The sequence below is a fragment of the Equus asinus genome, chromosome 4 (genome assembly GCF_041296235.1).
Source record: "Equus asinus isolate D_3611 breed Donkey chromosome 4, EquAss-T2T_v2, whole genome shotgun sequence".
Lineage (NCBI taxonomy): Eukaryota > Metazoa > Chordata > Mammalia > Perissodactyla > Equidae > Equus > Equus asinus.
Genome location: NC_091793.1, coordinates 126,535,897 through 126,551,280, shown reverse-complemented (window position 1 = coordinate 126,551,280; position 15,384 = coordinate 126,535,897).

Below are 15,384 nucleotides of genomic sequence, written 5' to 3'. Positions count from 1 at the left end.
CTTGACTTCAAGAATGTTGTGATCCTATAATTAGTAGCTAAAGGAGTTCTGCTAAATTCCAGAGAGCAGATAGCATTCTCTGAGCTGCCTCATTCCCTCTTTACCAGATGGCCAGTGGGTATTATAGTTGCAAAGCTGAGTTAGAGAGGAAAGAAGATATTTCTTGGAGTCCCAAATAGTGACCCCATATTTCTCATAGAAACAATGTTATAAACATAGGTTACACTTCCACACTAATTCCTCAAAGCCTATCGAACCCAAAAGGTTCCTGAAATACAGTCCTATGTGTATATAAAATATAGTACATTTCTGGGAAGATTATGAGTAGGTTTTAATTAAATAACATAGAAAACTAATTATCATCCAGATATTGTTTCTATTTTAAAATGCCTTTCAAGTCTAATATAAGACATTAAAAACATCCTTCCCCTTTCCTTTCACCTGAGTATACATATCCCACTCTGGCATCCAGGCTAAAAGGTATCCTCCTCTCCTGGTCACCTCCCAGTCATGCCATGTGGTCTCGCAATAAAGGAAAATCAGCCCTCAGTAGCTGTAATGAGAAGGAACCGTGGCAGTTTGGGGAATTTTTGGCAGCTAATGGGCTTTACAGTCCGGTTGATGAGGGAAGCCAGAGTTTTCCCAGGGCCTTTCAACACGTTGGGTGTACCCTGATCCCCAGTAGGATGCCACCAGAGGCAGCATTCACTCCATATGTTCCAAGATAGAATCTTCTTTTCAAGGACACCTTTTAGTTCTTTCACAATCAATATTTTACGGAATGCTAAGTAACTTGCTGAAGGCCACTCAGCAAGAAAGTGTCAAAGCTAAGGTTCAGAGTTAGGTCTATCCTACTCCAAAGCCCATGTTCCCTCCTCTACATTCTTCAGTACTTTCTAGGACAGTACGATCACTTTAAAAATAGTCTACAAGTGGCATTTTCCACCAGTTTATCATGACAAAGGAAATCGAGCCTTATTTCAAGCTTCCTATTCACCTTAACTTTTGAGAGCTGTGGTCTCAAACCAGGGAGCACGTTAAAATCACCTGGAAGCTTTAAATCACCTTGGCTCTAGTCCAGACCAATTAAATCAGACTCTCTAGGGGCAGAGCTTTTTTTTTAAGTCCCCCGTTTGCTTCCAGTGTATGCCCAGGGTCGAGAACCACTGGTGCAGTATAATAGAAAGAAAGCAGGCTCCTGAGTCTCAGACCTAGGCTCGAAATTAAGATCTATAATTTGCTGGCTATGACTTTCAGGAAGCTACTTAATTGCTTTAAATGTTGTATTAAAGAAAATTCATGAGGATTAGAGAGAATGCATGTGAGCTTCTCACATTGTGTCTGGCATACGGTAGATAAAATGGTGGCATTAAAATTGGACACTGCTATAGCAGTGGTAAGGAAGTGGGCTTGGAGTCCAATTGTATAGACCTGCTTTCAAATCCCAGCGCCAACATTTTTAGTCTTAGGTAACTTAAATGTCTTGTGCTATTCTCTTAATTTGTATAATAGTTATAATAATTCCGATCTTACAGAATTGCTGTGGGAATTAAATGTTTGTGAAACACTTGGTACATTCCTTCTATTATCTGTAACCTAGCTATGCTAGTAAAACTGCCATTGAAAACAGTCTTAGAATGTTCCTTACATTTAGAAATGTTGTATTGTAGATGTGGAAATGTATAGGTTCTGTGTTGTACAATAAGTTCAGATAACAGTATAGATTCTATTTATTCTACACTATTTCCTACTCTACTATAAAATAAAGTGTCAAGATTGGTGTTTGGGTTTGCTAAAGGGGCTTATTGAAAAGAGGGCAAGTGGAACCTACTCAGTCAGTGAGCTGGATCAGAAATTCAGGCACCTGGATTCTTCCATCCACACTATGAGGAAGAGCTGTTTTCTGGACCTGATCCAAATGCAGACCAAAGTGGCCCAGAACACAGATGGAAGCCAGGCTAGACTGTCAACACTGCTTTCACGAAATTGAGTCTGGAACAGTCATTAACTGCTTACATTTCAGTGTGGTCAATGCTCTTGTAGTGGGGGGTTGCAATCAAGATGGAATGTGTCAGCAGTGTTAAAACAAACATCTCTGTTCCATCTTGAGAGCAAAATGTATAAATAGCAGATCTGGTCATGGCTCACACCAGACCCTTGTGTAACTATCTGTCTTCAGAGGATGTGCCTGGCACACAGGACTAAAGAACCTGGAACAGTGCCTGGCATACAGAAGGTACTCAATAAGTGTTCCTTGAATTGAATTGACCTGTGTCCTCTGCCTGGAACAATTCCCCAACTGGAACTAGAGGTTAACATTTATTGGGTCTTACCAAGCCCTGTATCAGGCACTTTATATAGAGATCTTCTCATTCACCTGGCAAACTCTTGCCCATCCTTCAAGATCTAGCTCAAATGTCACCTATTCTGTTAAACCTTCTTGACTCCCTCAGGCAGAGTCCTGTGTTTCTGCACTGACAGCTCTTTGCTCAATCTTCAGAAGAGCACTTACCACCTTCTACTTTAACATATCTGTTTACAAGTCTGTCTCCCCCACTGGAATGTGAGGTCACCAGGGGCATCATGTCTTTATTAATATTTTTGTTACTGGTACTTAGCCCAGCATCTGATGAAATTAATTTTCAAAACACTCCTGCAATTTTGCTGACTAAATAATAAGTCAAATTGAATACATTTATTCAAAAAACTACACCCTTCTACACATAAAGCCAGCTAATATTTTTATATAACCGAGGAAGAAGGACAATTTTTACATAACTGAGGAAGAATCAATTCTACATCACAGAATTTGAACAGTGAAGAAGTGGGATATAAGGGCTTACCAACACACACCAGCTGTGAGAATCAACACCTCACAGGAAGTGCCTAACATGTTTCCACTAGCACCCACACTGGGACTACACTGGTGTTCTCAGGATATCTATATTCCCTGGTAACCATCTTCTAGCAGGACCTATAGGCTGCAATACAGAAAAGAAGCATGAGAGAATTTATGCATGAACACACACACACACACGGAGCTCATTTTTCACTAAAGCATTATCACCTGAAATCTTAAACTATCACCAAATGGTGAAACAACACTTGCCTTATAGTTTTGTGAGGATTAAGTGAGATAATGTTTATGAAGTGCCTGATACAGTGACCAATTTATTGCTACCTAAAAAGGTGGTAGCTATTTTACTATCCCCCAACCAGGCAATATTCTATGAACCTTCCAGCTTTCTGACTCCTTTATTCCCAATGAACAGTGTGGAGAGCTTAGCGGGAAAAGTTCCTTGACTCCCAGGTGTTTGACATGAGAAAGTGGTTGAATGATAGTGTCATTTACTTAAATGGAGAAGAGTAGGCGGGGAGGAGAGGACTAGCAAATCAAGAGTTCAGTTATGTTAAATTGGAAATTCCTATTAACAATCCAAAAGGAATGTAAAGTAGACTGTTGAGTATGAGTCTGGAGCAAATATCAGCAAATATTTAATATTAAAGGTCATGGGATTAGATGAAATATCTATGGGGAAAGTATAAATATAATGAATGTAACTTTTCCGTTTTTCATAGTTATAAAATCTTTTCTGTTCTAAAATTTGCTTTCTCCACTTACTATATTTATCTTTCTATGTCAGTACACACATACAGATTTGTCTAAAGATACTGTAATTTATTTAATTTATTTCTAATTGTTGGACATGTAGATTACTTCCAACTTTTCAACATTATAAATTCTACAAATATTTTTGAGAGTTTGTGCAAGTTGATCTGAGGGTAAAATCTTAGAAAATAGAATTGCTGGATCAAAGGGCATGGCATGTTTAAAATTTTGAAAGAGAGTGAGAAATTGCCCTACAAAGTGGATAAAAATGAAAATTTACACTCCCACCAAGAGGGAAGGAGGGGACTATTTTCCTGTGCTAACCCTAACACTTGAATGAGAAATGGTATTTCACTGATATTTTCATTTTATTGTTACTTATCTATGAGGTTGAACATCTTTTCATAGGTTTATTGGAAATTTTTCTTTTTGCCATTTTTCTACTGAGTTATTAACTTTTTTTCTCCTTTGGGGTTCTGGATTGAAGGTAGGAAGAAATTTAGCCTTTTTCCTGCCATAAGTGTTTCATTTTCCCCTCCTTGTTCCGTTGTCTTCTAAGGGGACTTCTACCTCAGGCCACATTTGATTATCTGGTACTGTACTTGCCTCCCTGCTATAAACAATTAGAAAACAGGATAAAATATACAAAGCAACTGCTTCGGAAATTGGACACAGGCAGAATAAGACTGGGATCCCTAAAAGAAGGGAAACAGATGATGTGATCCATAGAATTGCCCTGGAGGCACATTTTGGATCACAGTGCAGAGAAAGGAAAGCCAAGTAGAGTACAATAATCTCGCTAAGTTGAGGAAACAGAGATCAGAAGTTGGGGAAGCTCAGGACCCTGGATATTGTGGGGCAGAGTGCCAGCGAGGAGGAAGCTATGCAAAGAAAGACTCCATAAGTCTGCAGTCTCCTTGAATCTGAAATAGGCTGCAGAGGAATAGAGTGAAACTGCAAGGCTAGGCAAAGAACAGCTGGGGAACTGTAAGTTGAACACTTCTTCAAGGTCACAAAGGGCTCCAAGTTCTGACCAGCCAGAGTAGAAAGACTTGTTGAGTATCCAGGGCATTAAAAGACCTTAGAAAGGTCACATATTAGTAATTGAAGTAAACTAGGCCTGGAGTAAAGGCTACTGTAGATCCATCCTAGCAAAGCTTGAAAGTCAGCCTCAAAACATCAAGTTGATCTACAAGTAACTTCACTGCTTGTCTAAACCAAGTTTAACACTTTTAAAGGAAGGCAATGAAATTCAGACACTCCAGAACATAACATTTACAATTCCCTTCACCCAATAAAAAATTACCAGGCATACAAATGAGCAAGAAAATGTGACTCATAACCAGGAGAAAAGAACAATCAATAGAAATAGACCAAAAGAAAAAAGAAAAAATAGATATAGTGATGGAATTTTCAGACAAGGATTTTAAAACAGTCATTAAAATACACTCAAAGTTTTAAAGGAAAACATGAAGATAATAAGGAAAGAGAGGGAACATAGAAAAAAGAACCAAATAAATTTTCTAGGGATGAAATACAATATCTGAAATGAAAATTTCACTTGATGAGATTAATAGATCAGAGAGTACAGAAAAAAAATGAATGACTCAGAAGAAATAACCACAGAAGCTATGAAAACTGAAGCACAGAGAGAAAAAGAGAGGGAAAATAATATGAACAGAGCCTCTGTGACCTATGGGACAACATCAAGTTGTCTAATTAACATATGTGCAATTACAGTCCCAGAAAAAGATGAGGAAGAAAAAATACTTGAATAAATAATAGCTATTTTTTCCCTCCAAATTTGATGAAATCTATAAACCCCAAAATCCAGAAAAGGCAATGAATACCATGCAGGGATAACACACAAAAAACCCAGATCACGGCACATCATAATAAAATTGTTGAGAACCAATGATAAAGAGAAAATCCTAAAAGTAGTCAAAGAAAAAGACATACTACATACAAGACCAATGATAAAAATTACCATTGATTTCTTGTCGGAAACAATGCAATCTAGAGGACACAAAATAACATCTTTAAAACAGTAAAAGGAAAATATTGGTAATAGAGAATTCTGCAGCCAGTGAAAATATCCCTCAAAAATAAAAGTAAAATAATGCCTTTTTCAGACAAACAGAAGCTGTGAGAACTTGTCACCAACAGTGCTGAAGTAAAACAAACATTCAAGAATTTTTTTTAGGCTGAAGGAAAATGATTTCATACAGAAACCCAAATCTACCCCAGTGGTTCTCAACTAGTGACAGTTTTGTCCTTCAGGGAACATTCGACAATGTCTGGAGACATCTTTGGTTGGCACACCTTGGGGGAGAGTTGTTACTGGCATCTAATAAGCAGAGGTAGGGACGCGGCTAAACATCCTACAGTGCATAGGACAGCCCCCCACAGCAAACAATTATCCAGCCCAAAGTGGCAATAGTGCTGAGATTGAAAAATCCTGCTTTACACAAGGCAATGAAGAGCACTGGAAATGAAAAATACATGCATAGATATAAAGACTTTTTATATATAGAAATTTGACTGTTTAAGGCAAAAATAATAACAATGTATTAGGGAATTTATAACATAAGTAGAGGTAACATGTATGACAGCAACCACACAAAGGATGGGAGAGGAGAGATGGAAGTATATTGTTATGAGGTTCTTATATAATACATGAAACAGTAAAATATTATTTGAAGGTAGACTGTGACAAGTTAAAGATGCATATTATAAACTCCAGAGCAACCACTGCATAAATAAAACAGTCAGGTATAGTGAATAAGTCAATAGTGGAGATGAAATGAAATATCAAAAAATACTCAATCTGAAAGAAGTTAGAAAAAGAAGAAAAATGGAACAAAGAACAAGTGGGACAAATAGAAAACAAATAGCAACATACTAGACTTATACCAAGTCATATTGATAACTGCATTAAATGTAAATAGTCTAAACATTCCAATTAGATGGCAGAAATTGCAAGGCTGGATAAAAAAAGCAATACTCAATTATATGTGGTCTACAAGAAACCACTTTAAAAATAAAAACAGACAGGTTGAAAGTTAAATGGATAGAAAGAGATACACCAAGCAAACACTAATCCTAAGAAAGCTGGGGTGGCTATATTAATATCAGATAAAGCAGATTTCAGGACAGGGAATATTACCAGAGGTAAAGAGGGACATTTCATAATGATAAAAGAGTCACTTTAATTCATCACGAAAACGTAACAATTGTAGAGATGTATGCATCCAATTACAGAGCTTCAAAATACATGAAGTAAAAACTGACAGAACTGAAGAGAGAAATAGTCAAAACCATCATTATAGCTGGAGGCCTCAACACTTCTCTCTTAGTGACTAATAGAACAAGTAGATAGAAATAAGTTAGGATATTTAAACTTAACCCTATCTGACCTAATTGACTTTTATCGACTCACACACACAACAAAAACGGGATACACATTCTTTTCAAGTTCTCATGAAGTATTCACCAAGACAGACCATCTGCTGGGCCATAAAACCAGCTTTGATTAATGCAAAAGGATTGAAATCATACAGAGTATGTTCTCTGATTAGAAAAGAATTAAACTAGAAATCAGTATAAAAAATGTATCTAGAAAATCTCCAAATATTTGGTAAATAAACAATATATTTGTAAATAACCAATAGGTCAAAGAAATAATCACAAGAAAAATTAGAAAATATTTTGTATTGTGCATGACTTTTGTTTGAAGTTTTCTTTGCCATGCTGAAATCTAAATTTTTGTCCAGGCACATTTATCAAGCTACAGTAGAAAAGATTGATAAAGACGCCTAGTTAATTTTAAATTTCAGCGTGGCAAAGAAAACCTCAAACAAAGTCATCCACATATAATGCTTAGAATCTATGATGTCCTCTCCAAAATTTACATCATGGTATATAGAAACTAGTTACACTTTCTTCTCATACTTTTCTGGTTGCATTTTTGAGATTTAAAGTTTTGATGAATAAGGAATTGTACCCACCCTCAAAGAGCTTAGTGGCCAGCAGTCCATGTGGCTTTCTCTGTCCCAGTACCAATACATAATCCATCTATTCAATGGCCTACTTAAAATGACACTTTTATCTCTTATGAAGTTTTCTTACATGCATGGGTCTATTTTTCACTTCTTTTTTCTGTTTCACTTCTCTATCTTTCTATTTTCTGTCAATACCATGCTTTTTTAAATTACCAGTTTTTAAAATGTTTTCATATCCATCAATGCTAGCCCTCTGTCACTTCTCTTCCTTATCACAATTTACCTAGCTATTCTGAAATGTTATGTTTAAAAATCGATTGCTATTTTAATTGGAAATTACATTGCATTTATAGACTAAAGAGAATGACATTTATACAACATTGAGTCTTCCTCTTCAGGAATAGGACGTATCTTTCCATTTATTATGAGTTTTGATATTTTCTTCATATGGAACAAGTGGTTCTTCACCCTGATTGTACATTACAATCACTTGGATGGTTTCAAAAAATACAGATGTCTAGGTCTCATCACCAAAGGCCTAATTGGTTTGGTGTGGAGCATAGGCATTGAATATTTATCAAGAGCTTAACCCCAGTCAGGGTAAAGAACTAATAATGCACAGCCTGCATACTTCTAGCTCACTTCCCTTAGGGTGTTTTTATTTGGTTTGGTCTAGTTTTGGCTGTTATTTTGAATGGCATCATTTTGTCCATTATATTTTCTAATTGATGACTTTTTGCATCAAGAAAATATAGGATTTCAGAGTGTATTAATTTTGTAACACACCACCTTACCATATTTGTTTCATATTTTTTTTTCAGTTGATTCTTTAGATTTTTACAGGCGTTAAATTATATCACCTGCAAAAATATTGACAATTTTGCCTTTTCTTGTCCTAAATTTATGCCTCTCATTCCACTATCTTGTCTACTTGCGTTGGCTAATAATTCCATAAAAATAACAAGTAAATAGTTTAGATTGAGTGTATCCTTAACATATTTATGGTTTTAATGAGAACATGTATAGTGTTTCATCATTAAACATATGATGTTTTATCACTTAAAGAAAATACCCATCTACTCATATTTTACTGAAAGTTTTTAAATAAAGAATGGCACTAACTAAAAGACTTCTACTTAAATTCTTCTCAAGTGCTTTACAAGAATCTCTTAAGATGATGATGATGTTCCTGCTCCTTTTAACTATTAATATGTTAAAAGATGTGAACAGATTTCAGATACTGAACCATATTTGCATTGCTGGAATGACTGGACTTGGTTACAGTATATTGTTCTTTCAATGTATTGCAGAATTCTACTTGCTAATATTTAATCTAAAATTTTGGATCAATATTCTTTTCTTTCTTTCATCGCCACGTGTTAGCCTCAGTATTACGGTAGCTTAAAAATTCTTGTAAGCTTTCTGTATTCATTTATTCTTTAATTTATTAAAATTCTATAACACTGGTTTTCAGGGTATTTAGATTGTGACCCACTGTAAAAAATGCAGCTTTAAAAGGAGACCTAGCATAAATATACACATTGAAACAAAAGTTTCACTTAATAATATTTGTCTTTTACTATGAGTATGCACTCCATACTATTTCAGTAAAAAATGCTCATCTCAAAACACTATTTTGAAAAACACTATCTGTCCTTTAAAGATTTGGAAGAATCGTCTATAAACTGGCACTTTTCAGAGATTAGTTCTCTGGTAATTATTTCATTTTCTTCCTTGGTTATTTTTTTCTAGAAAATCTATATCATCTTAATTTCACACAGGTCTTCAAAATTATTTGCATAATACTTTTGCAGCATGCTCTTTTAATTCTTTAATTCTCTCACAGTGTCTGTAAATCACCTCTCTTTCTAATTTAGAATATTTGTGCCTTCTTTATATTGATTAGCTTAGCTAGCATATTATGTTTTTTTATCTTAAGGAAACAGGTCATACATAGATTTATATTATCAATTCTACTGCTTTGCTGTTTCTGACTGAATTTCCGATTTTATCTTTTTATTTTTCTTCTGCTTTTTAATGCTTAATTTGTAGTCTATTTTGTATTTCATTTTCTAATTTTTGGAGTTAAATAGAATGCAATTTTCATTCTTTCTTATTTAGTAATACATGTTTGAAGCTATGGATATCTGCTGAACACAGAGGTCGTTGTATCCTACATATTCTGAAACATCATTTTTTACTTCCAATTTGTACCATAGGTTGTTTTAAATAATTTCTATATTTCCAAGTAGTGGATTATTATTTTGTGCATAATGTTTTAATTATTATTTCGCTTATATTCTGCAATATGATTTTTATTTTCAATTTGTACCAAAGGTTGTTTTATATTGTATTGTATTGTATATTAAAATATACTGTATCGTATACTATATTGTATATTGTATTATATTTCCAAGTAGTGGAGATGTTGATTTTATTTTCGTTGTTCATTTCTGTTTAATTACACTGTTATCAGAGAATGTGGTCTGGATTATTTCTAATTTTTGGAATTTATTGAAGGACTTTTTTGTGTGTGGGCCAATATAGAGTCAATTTGGTAAATGTTTCATGGGCTTTTAAAAATAAGATTGATTTTCAGTTAACAAAATATCTATCTCAACTATTCTATCTAGTCTACCAACCAAATCTGTTTCATCAACCTCAATGACTTTGTTGTTCAAATATAGCCTTACTAACTGTGGACTGCCTGGTCCATGAAGTGCATTAAAGTAGGCTGCTGCTGCTTTGTTTCTGATCACTGTTCCTTGTAGTTCTGCAGTTTTTCTTTATGTATTTTTATTACTGTATTATTCAGTGCTTTAAGTTTTATGAAAGGTATATACTTTCTGTAGATCCTTTACCATCATAAAATTTCCCTCTTTGTCTTGTTTTACCCTTTCTGCCTTAAATTCAATCCTGTCTGCAACTAGTATCATGACCACAGCTTTCATTTTGTTAGCATTTGCCTGGCATATTTTTCCCCCATTTTTCCTTTTAGTTTTGTAGTCATTTTGCTTTAGATCTTCCTCTTGTGTACATATATTATACATACCCATCCTTCACTTTGCAAAAGTTCAATTTATACATTTTCAATTTTGCAAATATTTCTAATATGAATTCATATTATTGATATAAATATTATTAGGTATATGTCGACAATGGTTTTAATATTTAATGTTTATTAAACACTTATGAGGCACCAGGCACTGCTCTTGGTACTTTATATTATTACCTCACTTAGTCCTCACAACTTGACTAATGTTTCCTTCTGTAGGTGAGCAAATGAAGATTACCTGATTTGCCCGAAGTCAGAGAGCTCGTAGAGACCGCCTGGGCACAAGCGTATATTTATTCATGGGTTTTGGAGAGGGAAGGTTTTATAATGTTGTTTCCTGTCTCCCATTGGTCCTCCACTCCCCACCCCTCAGTCTCCCATGTATAGAAATCATTCCAGCTACACCCAAGAAACTGCTGGTTTGTCCTGCAGTCCATACTCCATTCCACAATTTTGCACTTGCTGAAGTGCTATTTAATAATTATAAAACAGCACCAGAGGAGTAGGGCAATGTTTTAGGCATATACCCAATGCCTACCCACAACCAAACAGTGGGTGTTAAATAAATATTTGATGAAATGAAATTCTAAGTAGATTCTTTACCACATTTTCTCAAGTATTTAAATTCCATCTGATCTCCCATCAGATTTCTCCTCTGAATTTGAGTGGAGATGAAAAATATTGGATTTCTTTATATTTAGATTTATGGTAGATAATTTGATTATATTACAGTGGATTTAAATTCATTGTGTCATACAAAAACGTCCAATATTTAACACAGGTTTTGAGTCTTAATAATAGTAATGCCTTGCTTATATATTTTATTCAATAAACTTCTGTATGTTACAAAAAAGAAGATATATAAAACTGAATTCAAGGTTTAAACTGAAGTCCTTATGACCTTAGAAAAATTGATAGTACAAGTGATGTAGTTCTTAGAGTCCCCAGCAGGGGCCAGAATGTTCATGTTAAATCTAATTAAATGAAAATGTTTTTATTATAATTCAAGGTTGAATCAATTTTAAATTAAAAGTCAGATAAAACTCTTTATGGTTAAAATAACTAGAAACTCCTGACATTAATTTTAAGTTTCAAGAATGTAAACGTATGACTCCAAATATCAAAATATGAGTTTAACAGAAATAGTGATGTTCTACAACAAAGGCTGACACCCAATATCTGAGCAAACAGGCATCCAAAGCACGTTTAGTTAGCAGACACTAAAACTCCTATACTAATTGCCAAATGCAGGTCACTAGGTCTTTCAGTTGCCAAGCCAGACCATGGATTGGATCCAAGAACAAAGGGCACCACCGTGGCACTGACCCAGGAAATTGAGCACTGGCCTTATTTGTTAAATTTAGAACATTAAAAAAAATTCTTAACTCAATATAAAAGAAGTACTTGGTGCTTCAAAAGTATTTCAATGCAAATCACCTTTGTAAATCAAATAAACTGTTTTTCTAATTTAAGTCATGTAACTTCTCTCTGGGCCTCAGTTTCACCATCGGTTCCTGAGCAGATTAGATAGAACAATCTCAAAATTCTCATGTTCCTATAATTCAAATTTTTCCCCTTAGGCAAAAAGCATCATTTTTTTCCTGTCTCCAATTCCTGGCATAGTACCTATCATAAACCAGTTGCTCAGTAAGTGTTTAATGAACTAATAAATGAACCAATGAATCCATTGTAAAGGGTCCTTTCTAGGAATTTACAAAAGAATTTGGAAGCAGAATGCCTCTGAAAGCCAATCCTCTGTGAATCATGAAAAACAATGCTTTAGGCAATTCCAAGGAAATAAGAAAATATTTTCTGAATACTCTTGCAAGGAACTGAATTCTTTTAAGGTTCTCACTACTTCCAAGCTACTGAGTAAAGAGAGAGTTAAATTTTTTAAAAAGAATTTTAAGACTTTAAATTTTAAAAATCTGAATCTAAAAAATTAGAAAAAATTTTTTTGATTTGAAGAAACATACTCTGTATTGAGTCTACGGTTTCCAAAGGCCTCCAAAAACAAAACTCTGAAAATGGCAAGATTTTCTCTTGGTGAGCGGTTGTTTACTGGAAAGTTTAACTCTTAACAAGAAGGTTAAAGATTTTGAAACTAAAGATACGTTTTTCCAAATCAATCTATATTGTCATCTGCTCTTGGAAACCACGGGCTTGTTCTAAAGTAAACCAAAACATCATGAAGGAAATCAGTTATCAAAAATAAAGAAAATGACCTTATTATTATACTCAGTTTCTCATTTATAAATTTTTAAAATTTGACTTCATTAAATTTGGGAAAGAAAATGTATAGCTGCAGGCAGAAGTTTGTGCCTTCTTAATCCAAGGAGGTAGGCAATGGTGTGGAAGTTTAGACCAAAAGCAGGGGTGTGGCTGTAGAAAATGTGAGAGCCCAGCAAAAGAGCGGTATAACTGATATCAGGCAATCTGAAACATTCCTATATGCTATCTCACTGCATGTACACTCAACATAAACAAAAGGTAAATTTGAGTCCAGTAAAAAGGGTTCACTTATTGAATCACAGACTTTTTCCAAACACCAGCCATTGCCTTTGGGGAAAAAGACTTAAGTAGCTATGCTTATTTGCTATTGATAGAATGAGGAAATTATTTGAGCCAGATTCTCAGGCTTGACTAATGTAAAGATTCCTTTAAAAGGAAAAACAAGTTTTTTGAGAATCCATGAATAAAAGTCAACCCCTATCACTTTTGGGGCACTTGAAGCCAACGTGATTACAGTAAAAAAACTCAACTGTAAACACTGTATTTGTAGACACTGTAGAAAATGAGGACATTGAAGTAGTTAGTACTCAGACGTAAGGCGGGTGTATGGATGAAACAGAATATACATAAAGAACTAAGTTTTATGAAATGACTTATGGAACTCACAGACCCTTCTGGGGAGCTAAGGAACTCAGTTTGAGAGCGCATTCTGGGAAACATGTTGACTTCTGGCCCACCTCGGTTGGCTACTCAAAGAGCTATGCCTTCTTGGGTTAAACTGAGGTGATAAACTCCATCCCAGTTTCGAGAGAAAGCTCCTTTCTGCTGGATAAGGAGACAGCAGGGAGGGAAGGATCACAGAGAAACTTAGTTCTTTCCGAGAAAGAAGGAAAAGAAGACTGTAACACATATAATCAGTTCACTGTTCTTCCCACCTGGTCAAGGCAAAGAAGATTGTTCTGCCTTTGCCTTGTTTAAACACACACTGACACACACACACTCACACACACACTCACACACACACACTGCTCTTTTGAGATTTCTTTTCTCCTCTTGGGCTAACTTTGATGCTTGTTATACTCAGTTTGACTTAAGTATGACCTGGGCTGGGTAAGGGCTCTGGTGGTCTTAAACAGCGGTGTCACAGCCAGCAAGGCCACTTCCTAGCAAGGTCCCTGTTAAGAGCCACACAGTGTCTCTGGGTAGTCATAGATAATTAAATGCAAAAGCTCCACTAGAATGTTCCACGTGCTGAGCACTCTACCAGAGAACTACTAGAGGCAGCAAAGACACAGGGACCTGTAACACCAGTCTCCCCTACCAGTCTGAGTAAGAGAGGATCCAACAGAAATGCTAGACCCCTAGTCAGAACAAACTAAAAACACAACCATAGTCACTTAGAAAGTCTATAAATATACTAATTATACCTACTGAAAAATTAGAAAGTTGAAGTTTCTTGTATTTAAAGAGACATTCATTCATTTATTGATTCAATTATACAGTAAACACTCTTTTACCAACCTAATTATGTATCAGGTATTGGACCAAGAGCTGAAGGGACAAAAATGAACAAAATAATTTCCTCCTTTTAAAGAGCTCATAGTCTATTTAGGGGATGGAGGGGTAGAAATGGGAGGATAAGTAAGGAAACAAAAGCAAACATTTGAGAATTATAATAATAGAGGACAGCACAATCTATACAGTTCGAACACTAGATCTTTGAGTCTAGTCTCTTTTTTTCAGCAGAAAAATGAGGAAGCCAAATTATAACTTTATTTTTATACTCTGTATTTCAAATTTATAATAAATAAACTAGAGTTCCCAGTTTGGAAAGGAAGGAGCAGAGAAATTGCATTTTGAAGTATTCCTGAGCTAATGCTACCTCTAAAGGACAGTAGAATGCAGAAATTTTATTAACTGGGACATTATATTACGAGGCATTGCCGTAATATGAATGTTATCATCTCAAGACTGACCTGAAGACCATCTACAAGAAACCCCTCAAGACTATAGATTTCAGTCTATATCCTAGAACTCACAAATGTTGTGCAAATGTCCTCTAGATAACCTACAATTTGGTAGTTGGTGATTATAATACAATATCTATATTTCTGCTCTTGGGAATAATGTGTCAGTAAATAAACATACAATGTTTAAAAATTACCATATTTGATTTCTCATTAAAAGCCAAAGCTGTAGGTATTAGGAGGAGGGGACTTCAAGTCAGAGCGAAAAAATACTCAATCCAAGTAGTGTAGAAATTATTATTTGAGGTCTGGTTCTCAAAGTGTTTTCCGGGGATCCCTGGAGTGAAGACCTTTTCAGAGAGTCTATGAAGTAAACACTATTTTCACAACAAGGCTGTTTTTTGCTACTCCCATTCTTTCTTACGTGTACAGTGGAGTTTTCCAGAGACTCCATGATAGGTGACATCATCACTGTGTCAGCAAATAGACTATACGCTTATGTATGCCAATATTCTAACA